This window comes from Herpailurus yagouaroundi, unplaced genomic scaffold (assembly GCF_014898765.1).
Source record: "Herpailurus yagouaroundi ecotype Mexico unplaced genomic scaffold, PumYag 159, whole genome shotgun sequence".
NCBI lineage: Eukaryota > Metazoa > Chordata > Mammalia > Carnivora > Felidae > Herpailurus > Herpailurus yagouaroundi.
The window spans coordinates 28,091,283-28,101,829 of NW_024412400.1; the positions used below are offsets into that span (position 1 = coordinate 28,091,283).

Sequence of the window (10,547 nt, forward strand, 5' to 3'; positions counted from 1 at the left end):
GGACTTGGTAAATATTCCCATAATCTGGGGAAATTGCTACTGTATACATATTCCTAATAACCAGGGCAGAGGAAGCCAATTAATTCTCAAATCCTTTAAATTCAGAGGAACTGGATTTACAAAACAAAGTAGATGTTAATGGAGCTGATGCATCAGTCACTTATGCCAAATATAGTTTTTTTTTTTTTTTTTTCAGGTTCTAAGGTAAACTACTTAGATTTTTAACCTCCAGTCAGGCTAAAACAAAATGTATTTTGGTCATACCTCTGTAGGAATCCCACCAGAGTCCCTTGATAGGGTTTGCAATTTGGTTATTTGTCAGGAAATCTCAAAGAGGGATTTTTTTTTAAATATGAAATTTACTGTCAAATTGGTTTCCATACAACACCCAATGCTCATCCCAACAGGTGCCCTCCTCAATGCCCATCACCCACCCTCCCCTCCCTCCCACCCCTCATCAATCCCCAGTTTATTCTCAGTTTTTAAGAGTTGAAGAGGGATTTTTATGTGTTCCTTACCCTGGTTGCCCTGATCCTTAGATCAGCACTGACCAATAACTGTAAGTCTAGACGTAGTTTGAATGGATCATTTTCCAAAGTGATATATTAGCAAGGGTTAGAAGATAATTAATTTATTCTTCTTCCCATTAAATATCCACATCCCCACATGATTCAGAATTCACTAATTTAACAGGGTGGAGAGAATGTGACTTTGGGTTTGCTGTTCAGCTATCAAGGTTGATTATCTTTGTCTGCCTTGGGGAGTTGACTGGCTTTTGTAACTACACAGAAAACCAAATGCCTGCCCAGACACAATGTTAGAGTCAGCAGGTACCTTGTTCACATAGGTGTAACACACATCAAGGTCACTGCCTCACTTCTGCCATCCCAGAAAAATCCAGCTACCCAAAAGATCGTTTGGGAAATATTGCTGTTTCATATGCTTCAACTGGTTATTTTCATCCAGTATTGGATCTCCAACATAATTTCCCCATTTCTTAGCAAGGAGACAGTAATAAGTGGCCACTTACACATCATTCTTTATGCAGGAGAAAAAAGAAGGAAACTGACATTTATTGAAAGCCTACTATGTGCCAAGTGTCATGCTAGATGTTTCCACATATCATTCAATCCCCAGTGCAACCTTGTGGGATGCCGTGTACTTTTCACTGAATGGACCTTTGGAAATGTTAGTAATTTGCCTCAGATGCCACAGTCTGTAATTGGCAGAGCTGTATTTGACCCTAACTCCATCACTCTTGAGCCTTCCACTGTAGCACAGTCAGCTAGCCACAAATTTGACAGCACCACAGTTCAGAAATCAGCCTCTTGGAGATCACATCAATACAGACTCCACCACAATGAGTTGTTGGGATTAAAATGGGACTTGTGTTCTCAATATACACAGGGTCAGGCGTTCATTTTCACTGAGTGCATGGCAATTAAATACCTTCCCTGAAAGCACATGATGGAGAATGAGCTTTCGAGCATCAATGAGGTACTTTCTAATGAATACAAAAATGACTAGAGATGTAAAATCATGTTGCAATCACACCCTCCCTAAAAGTTAGGCATGAAGGCCAAGTTGCTTTCATCAGCCACATTGCAAAATATTTAAGGATAAGCACATGTTGCAGGGTTTCAATAAGAGCAACATCAAAACTATATTCTGTTTCCAGTCTGGTATCATATGTAGCAAGCCAGATATTTCTTTACTTTATTTATTTAAATTAAAAAAGAAATGGAGGTACTGGTGTGCCTAGTGGAGCTTACAACTACATTGTAAGGTTTGGATACAGGAACTATTTCATGATTCCTTGGAGCCCTTCTATCAGCACAGGAAAGATATAATACAAAAATTCTTGCTTGAGTGAATGAATGAGATCCTGCTTCCTTAGAGGCCAGAGGACAGAATCCAGCACTGACTAATAATTTTTAATAGGCTAAGCTTTCAGACTAAAAATGAGTCTAGAAGACAGAAAAACTAACCTCTACAACTAACTAGCTGGGTAAGTGATTTAAATTCTCTGGTCTTTCATACTTTATTTATCACATGAGAGGTTTGAAAGTCCCCATCTAACACTGTGACTCTATGATTCTATGAAACAGAATCAGTTATTCAGACCATACTTACCCTCTGATATCTTTCTTGTTACCCAATAGCATAGGAGTTTCACATAAATGTGGCTTAGAAAGAAATACAGAACTCAAAGTTAAAAAAAAAAAAAAAAGAAAAAGGACTACCTATCTCAAAAGGCAGCTTGAGCGCTCTTGAGTATGTAGACAAAGGATGGGATTCAAATCTTCAGTGGATGCCAGTAACCTTTGCACATGTGATGTGACCTGGTGATTAGGCTTATCCTTCAGTTGGGTATGGAGGGAAAGAGAGTAGAATTGCTGAGGTTGATTGAGGTCAGGGGTCTGATCAAGTCTTTTACTGTCTCTGCGTCTCAGTTTCATCCATATTTAAGTAGGTAAACTGTGTAATCTTCTGATTACTGCGTAATCTTCTCTCATAGTAAAGAAAACAGCACATTGTGTAAGTGAAAGCAGATTAAGCAGAGGAACCTCTTCAAAAGAAACTTTTCCCAGTTATTTGGTATGTTGGCTTCCTTCTTGTATGGAACAGAATTAGAGAAGAGAGATAAACTAGAGAAGTGTCCTTCCTCTCATTTCTAGGGTACTTTGGAAGAGCATCTTCAGTTAGGGGCCTGGAGTAGACAGAAAATTAGGGGGCAGGAAATAAGATAGGACAGATATTCCTGAAAATTCTTCATAACAGCACGGAATCTTGAAATCTTGAATGGGACCACCCGCATGGGTCCTCTGGTCCTATTCTCATGGAACATGACACTTGTACTTCCACCATCAATGGAATATGAATTAGGTAATTGGCTTTGCTGAAGCAGGACCCTGTGGGGGACCTAAGAGCTTCAGAGAACCACAAGGGGTCTATCATGAGAGTCCTTGGCAGCTTTTAGTGTCATAGTAATGAACTGTTCCAAATGTAATCCAGAGTGAGAAATAGGGACTGTGGGAGTGGTTCTTGCAGCATATTCTTAAAAATGATCCTTAGATATGGCAGCTAAAATTTGACAAAACCATTTTCACTGTCTTGAGGCCCAATCAACAAATAAAGAGAGTAGTAATTTTTGTGGGTAGTCATTTCTAAGGTAGAGCTTTGTCCCAACAAGAGTGTGAGAACAAATGCAATGCAAGAAGTCATTCTTTTCCTACCATTGTCAGCCGCTTCTTGGTCATGTCCTGATTTGCCTTGAATATAGTAAATGGAGTATTAGCACAAAATTCAAGGCAGACAAGAATACAACCACTCTGTGTAGGTTTACATTGAAAGCAGTGATAAAATTCTTTCCCAGGCTGATGACTGTGATTCAGGTTATTGGAGAGAGGCCCAACCAAGGTCCTTGGGCTTCAAAAGACTATAACACACGGTGATTTCATTCAATATTGCTCAGTCGACAACGGCAGACCCAAAGGCACAGGCCATCTGTTCTTAGCATGGCAGTCGATGACCGAAGCATGACCCAGAGCCCAGACCCTATACCCTAGGTCTTTGATGGGCATTGTGTGAAGCCAGAAATAATTAAAAAATGCAAGGGGCTCAGAGAAGTTTATGATAGAAGCAGAGAACGCCACAAAAGCTCTAGTGGAATCTATTAAAGTATGTTCACCGTTGAAGGAAAAAAAAATGCCTGAACTAATACTTCTGTAGATGCTAAGAACATCCCAAATCCCCAGTATACAGATAAGCACACAGTAGGTGCTTAATACAAGTCCTGAATTTACATGAATAAATAAGTAAAATCAGTGAGTATTTTAAGGAGTTGAATCAAGACAGAGAGGTGATCATGGGCCCTGGAGTCCAATTCTGATTCATACAAACTGTATCCTGGGTAAGTTGCTGCATTTCATCCCCCTGAAAATAGAGGAAATAATATGTTTCACAGGGTTGTGGATGATGATGAAAGTTTCAAGCCAAAGTCACAGAAAGTCAGACTAGGCTGAAAAGAAACTTAGAGAAGACTATTCGTGCTTTTATAGTTTAGGGCTCAGGGGACAAAGATATATTTGCCTAGATCATGCAGGACTAACCCTAGTTCTTCTGACTGGATTCAGTTACTTCAACCACCCTGAGTTGGCCCCCCATTCTAGAGCATTAAGTAGGCTACTTTCCACCCAGTCTCTTATGCCATAAAGGGCAGAGTAAAAGGAAAACTGCAAGATGAACCTGGGAGAAAAAAAAAACTTTCTCAGGACAAACAGCTTTCAGGTTCAATATATTCTTTCTCTCTGGCTCCCCTGTGGGATGAGCTCCCTTAAACCACTAACTTACTCAGAATTGAGGAATACGAAATAAATGGAAGAAATTTATGTCACCTCTTAACACCCTTCCCTAAACCTCATCCTAAACATTGTTTTTATTGAACAGGGCCATCCAATGAGATCTTAATAGCCACATCTACCTCATAAATATTAACACACACAGGGGTACCATAGACCCTATCACATTAGGACTTCCGGGTGTCTTTGTCTTAGTCACAAAAATCCAATGAGCTTTGTGTTTCCACAAACAGCCTGAGTTCTTCTTTGTTACCGTTCTTGAACTTTACTGTATTCTTTGAAGACTCTTCTATGTAATTTGAAATCATAACATATGTTACATCTCACTTGAAAAGGGAAGAATATGATTTTTTACAATATCCAAGATATGAAATATGAAAGTACCCCAAGTATCTATCAATAGATGAATGGATAAAGAAGATGTGGTATATATACACAGTGGAATATCACTCGGTCATACAAAAGGACGTCTTGCCATTTGCGACCAATATAGATGGAACTATAATGCACTGTTGTGCATTATGCTAAGTGAAAGAAGCCAGAGAAAGGCCAATGCCATATAATTTCACTTATATGTGAAATCTAAAAAACAAAACAAACAAACAAAAAGCAGAAACAGACCCATCAATACAGAGAACAAACTGATGGTTGCCAAAGGGAAGGGGGTGGTGGGGTGGGAAAAATGGGTGAAGAGCAGTGAGAGATACTTCAAGTCATGGAGTGAATAAGTCTTAAGAATAAAAGGTACAGCATAGGGAATATAGTCAATGATATTGTAACAGCAATGTACGGTAACAGGTGGTGGCTATGCTTGTGGTGAGCATAGCAGAATGTATAGAGTTGTGCAATCACTAAGTTGTATATGGAACCTAATTTAGTATTGTGTGTCAACTGTACTTAATTTTTTAAGAAAGAGAAGAATTTGAATTATGTTGATGACTTCTCTTATGGGATTCAAAAAAGATGCAGTTAAAACTTTAGTGTCAGAGATACATATTTGAGAGAAGAAAATGTCTCAGGATGATCACTTTAGAAAAAAACAGCATCAAGCCTGATCAGCCTGGTTCCCAATTGTTTTTGTGCCCAACCACAGACATTGAATTACCTAAAATGTATTCTAGGAAGAAACCAGACTGCATTGTAAAAATCATCTATTTAGTGTAAAGTTTCTTAGCTTTTTCAGAAATGGAAACTTGCCTCATTACACACATGACTTTAATTTGCACATTACATATATGATTTCATGTGTTGTATACATATATATAAAACAAATATGTGTTCTATCTATCTATCTATCTATCTATCTATCCATCCAGATAAAACAAGACATATTAAACGAAGTAGAAAAAGCAACCCATCGCTGCTATGACAGTCTCATAGGCTCATCTACAGAAGCAGCCTCTAGACTTATTTCATTTGTATTTTTAGAAAACAGCAGCAATGAACAAATAGGATATAACTGGTAGCACAGCAAAACATAAAACATTTTATGATTTAAACACAACAGCCATAATGACAAAAAGGCTAAATAGAGGAGTGAATCAAATCTACCAATGAATTCCCATATTTTTGTCGCAATGATTATGTTTTAGAGTTTCCAATGTTTGTCTTCGGATTTATTTCATGGTATCATCAGGAAGAATTTTGAGTTGAAACTGAAATGTAGGAAATGTAAGAAACTGGTGGCTCTTCAAGTTGGATTTGTAACAGAAACAACTGAGAGGTTAACAGGATAAAACAAGATTAAACGTGATGCTGGCCCAGATGGAGCATGGCATAAGTATATGACAGTTCTACAACAAACTTCACATGAGCTGGACTGTCATTACTCGTACCTTGGATGGTTTTCCTAGTCTGGGGACACAACAGATTCTAAGAAAATACTGTATGATATGCATTATGCTTTCAACAAAGGTGAATTATGGACTAATAAGCTCATATCTCAGAGAGGGAGAATGAAGCAGAAGCAACAATTAAAAATATAGTAAATCATTTATATGGTGGAAGCATCCTAATAAGGCTAGGGCAAGCCAACATAACACTGTATTACTCAAATTCTAAACCTGCTTGGTGCAAATTTCTGATTGCTTGATCCTCAAACGTTACTTTCCCCTGCTCTTTTTGATTGATACCAGCAATAAAATGCACAGATTTTAAGAGTACAGTTTAATGAGTTTTGGCAAATGTACATATTAATATAACCAGTACCATAATCAAGATATAGAACATTTTCGTAATCTAAGCAAGCTTTTCCCTGTACTGATTTCTATCACCCTAGATTAGATTTGCTTATTTTTGGTTCATATAAATGGAACGGTATGTACATACAGAATGTACTCTTTCATATTTAGCTTTCTTCAGTAAAATAAAGTTTATGATATTTATCCACATTATTGTATACATTCATAGTTTGTTCTTATTGCTGGGTGGTGTTCCATTATATAAATATACCATAATTTGCTTATTTATTCTTATATTGTAGGACATTTGGATTGTTTGCAATTGGGCTATTATAAATCTGATATGAACATTCTTGTAGAAGTCCTTGTGAAGATATATATTTTTTCCATGGATAAATATGAAGGAGGGAAAGTGTAGAGTTCACACATTCTATTCTTGTACTTTTATTCTGATTAACCTCTTAGTGATCTGGATCACATATTTGAATGATTTTTGCTGAAAATTTGGTAGATTATGTGTTTCTGAGAAATGGTTTATTTCTTGAGAACTTATATAAAAATAGCTTTGTGTTTTATGTACATGGATAATACACTTTTGGATTCCATTTCCTCTCTCATCTACTATCAGTGTCATTGCTCTAGACTAGGCCTTATCATCATTCCTCTAGAATATTGCACCTTGAAGTATCTTGACAGTATCTCTTCATCAGTATTATCCCAGTGCCTGGCACACGGCCAGAGGTTAGTAAATACTTGTAAAATGAAGCATATGTTTTTGCTGAGTCACCCAAACTTACATTTCACTGGTATAGTTTAGTTACTCCCTCTTATCCACAGCCCAACCCACAATCCAACCTCATCAGCATAAGGTGAAAAGTTACAAGAGCCAGGAATTAACATTCAAATCCCAGATGGAGCTGATAGGGCAACAAATATAAAAAAAAAAAAAACCCGCACAGAACATTAACTACACAATCCTATAAAATGATGCTGTAACTATACTATAAAAAACAACAAATTAAGTAGTAAAGAGCCCAATGGGACATTGCCTGACAACTGTTGAAAATACTAAGCTAGAATAAATCACAAGTGACACCCCTTCACAAGAGGATGGGGAGAAATTGGTTGGATTTATGTGACATCTGCTGAAATAACTTCATACACATCACTGCCATTGGGACAGTTAACCAGCAGAACATCATGTTGCATTTCAGTGAAGCCCCAGGTGATAGCTTTTAGAGGTAGAAATTAATGAGATCTTATGTGCAAGCAAACACATGCAAACACACACACACACACACACACACACACACACACACTTCTGAAATTCAACTATGGAAGATTCTGACAAGAAGTGGTGGTCATCATTTAGATTTACTTCACTATATAGGCAAAAAAAAAAAAAAAAACCCACAAGTATCTTATAGATCTTGTCTCTTGAATTAAGTAAGTGTTTACCTTAGAAGATTCCATTAAAATATGGTTTCCTAAGGACCATAACTTTCTCCAGATTCATGTCTTTGTTACAGTGATTCCTTCCCAGGTATTCCATTCTATTCTCCCCTTTTGTTTGCAAGTTCTTCCTCATTCTACATCCAATTCATTAAGAAATCCATCTACCTTCAAAATACATCCAGAATATTATGACTTTATCCACCTCTGTGCTGATCCAAGTTACCATCACCTCTCAACTGTATTAGTATAACACCCCTTCCATCTGGTGTACCTGCTTTCATCCTTATTTCTCTACAGTTTGTTCTCAATCCAGCTGACAGCATGATTCTTCTAAAAGATAATACAGATCACTGTTACTCTATTTCCTCCAAACACTTCACCTCCTACCATTTCATTTCTTTACACCCTCCACTCTTGCTATTCAGGCCTCTTTGATATTCCTTGAACATTTCAGAAATATTCCTGTATCATAGAACTGTGATGGTATTTCCCTCTCCTTACTCTTACATACCACTTTCAAGTCTTTGCTCAAATGTCATCTTTCCAATAAAGGCTGCGAGATCACCTTACTCATATCCCAGCACCAGCCTGCCCTCCCAATCCTTCTTATAACATAGAGCTGATCACTGTCTTTCTATGTACTTATGATATATGGCATCTGTTGTCTCTCTTCCCTAACCAGATCCACAAAGGCAAGCCCCACTTCTCATCTATTTTATTCACTGATATACGTATGCCAAGTGTGCAATGTTTAGCATGCATTAGGTACTCAATAAGCATTTGTGGAACAAATGGATACCCTTGCATTAGATGCTTCTGAAAATAAAGGTCTCCCTTGAGGTGAACTTCAGCATGGAAAATTTAGAAAATATATTGAAAGATACTGTTAGAAGCATTGTTGTATGTCAAATTTAAAATTCTATGTAGAACTCTAGGTAAAAATGATCTTACTTGGAAGTAGAAGAAGGCTTTTAAAGGAAGATAAATCTAGTTTTTCTAGCAGTTCATCTTGTATATAACATTTTTAGAAATTCCTCAAAAGTGAGAACAGTAAGTTTTTCTTTACCCTGCAAGAAAAATGCTGTCACATTCTGGCACTGATATTTCTCAAATTCAGTGGTCCGTGCCACATGGGCTTAACGTGGTGAGTTCTAGAGGAAAGGATTATACATCATGTTGTTGAAGCACTGACACTGTTCGAAGAATTTACAGCACCATATCTAAAACAAAATGTGTACTTCCCACACATTAGTCTTTCATATACTACGATTACTTGCATCTAGATATTTTTTTCTTTAAATTGACATATCGCAAAATTAAGTATATCTAAAAATCTGACGCTTTATATTACTACCACAAATGGAAAATTAGTATCACTTGCAATAAATAGAAGAGACAAATAAAAATACATACAACAAAAATGTAAAGTTCTCAAATTCTTGCTTGATACTATTTCTGGCCCAACGCTTTGAGTTTGAGGCCTTCTTTCTCTTTGTTGAAAACAGAAAACATAAAATGTTAAAATGATATGAAAATATATAATACCAAAAAAAAGTTTCTTTTTGACACTATCAGTAGAAAGAGAATTCTGAGATCCATTTCAATGTGTGATTTAGTATTACTTAAGCCTGTGCTCAGATTTCTCCTATAATATTCTTTTGTCCCTTGTGCCATATGGTGGTTAGCATGGACTCTGGAGTGTTTGTCCAGATTTAAATGCTGACCCCCATCACCTACTGACTCGGCAAACTTGAGCTAGAGAAATAATCTCTCCAAGTTTCATTTTCCTTCATGTATGAAGTGAAGCAAATAGCACCTATTTTGCAGACTGGTGTGGCAGTTACATGAGAAAATATGTGAAACCACCAAGCAGATGTTTCAAAATGTTAGTTCCCTTCTGGGTCACACAAGATTCTTGGCCTTTAATTTCAATGACTAAAATCCTCCCTGTTCAGGGCATCCATGAGTCCACATTGCCAAGGGTTCAAAGTTCTCTTTAATGGATTTATGGTTTATATTTTGTAGTTGACATTTATATCAATATGCCATTATAGTTTGGGGGAGGGAGCACTTATTATGGATATTCTTATACAGCAAGTCCAGCCAGTTTTGAATGGAGAGTGACAGTAAATGGTAGGTCAAGTGAGGTCATGTTGGGAACAAGGATGATCTTTCAGCTAAAAATGCCATCTGTACCAGAGGAGGGCTGGCCCACAGTCTAGAGATACGAAACTTAGTTGGGCTGACTAACTCAAGAATAATTCGTCAAAATTGGGAAAATTTGCAAAGGTCACCACTGACTCATCAAGAACATCCAACATTTCCAATTCTCTCCTTTACCCCACTTTTCACCCTGATTCCTTCTTCCATTGTGACAGTCGCATACATTCCAGCAAGAGGAAATTGGCATTTGGAGTATATTTTACCCATCCATACAAAAGCAGGGGCAACTGGGGGTTGATATATATCTTTAAATTCATATAGCTATTAAAATAGCCAATTCAGTGGGAGGGAGGGGAGGGTGGGTGATGGGTATTGAGGAGGGCACCTT

The 10,547-nt window shown here is 37.4% G+C and overlaps 1 protein-coding gene across 1 annotated transcript in view; it reads right to left on the reverse strand.

Moving 5' to 3' along the window:
- The window catches only part of CPNE4 (copine 4), a 498,537-nt gene that overhangs the window by 266,336 nt on the left and 221,654 nt on the right, over nt 1–10,547 (reverse strand). The gene's annotated exons all lie outside the window — the stretch shown is intronic.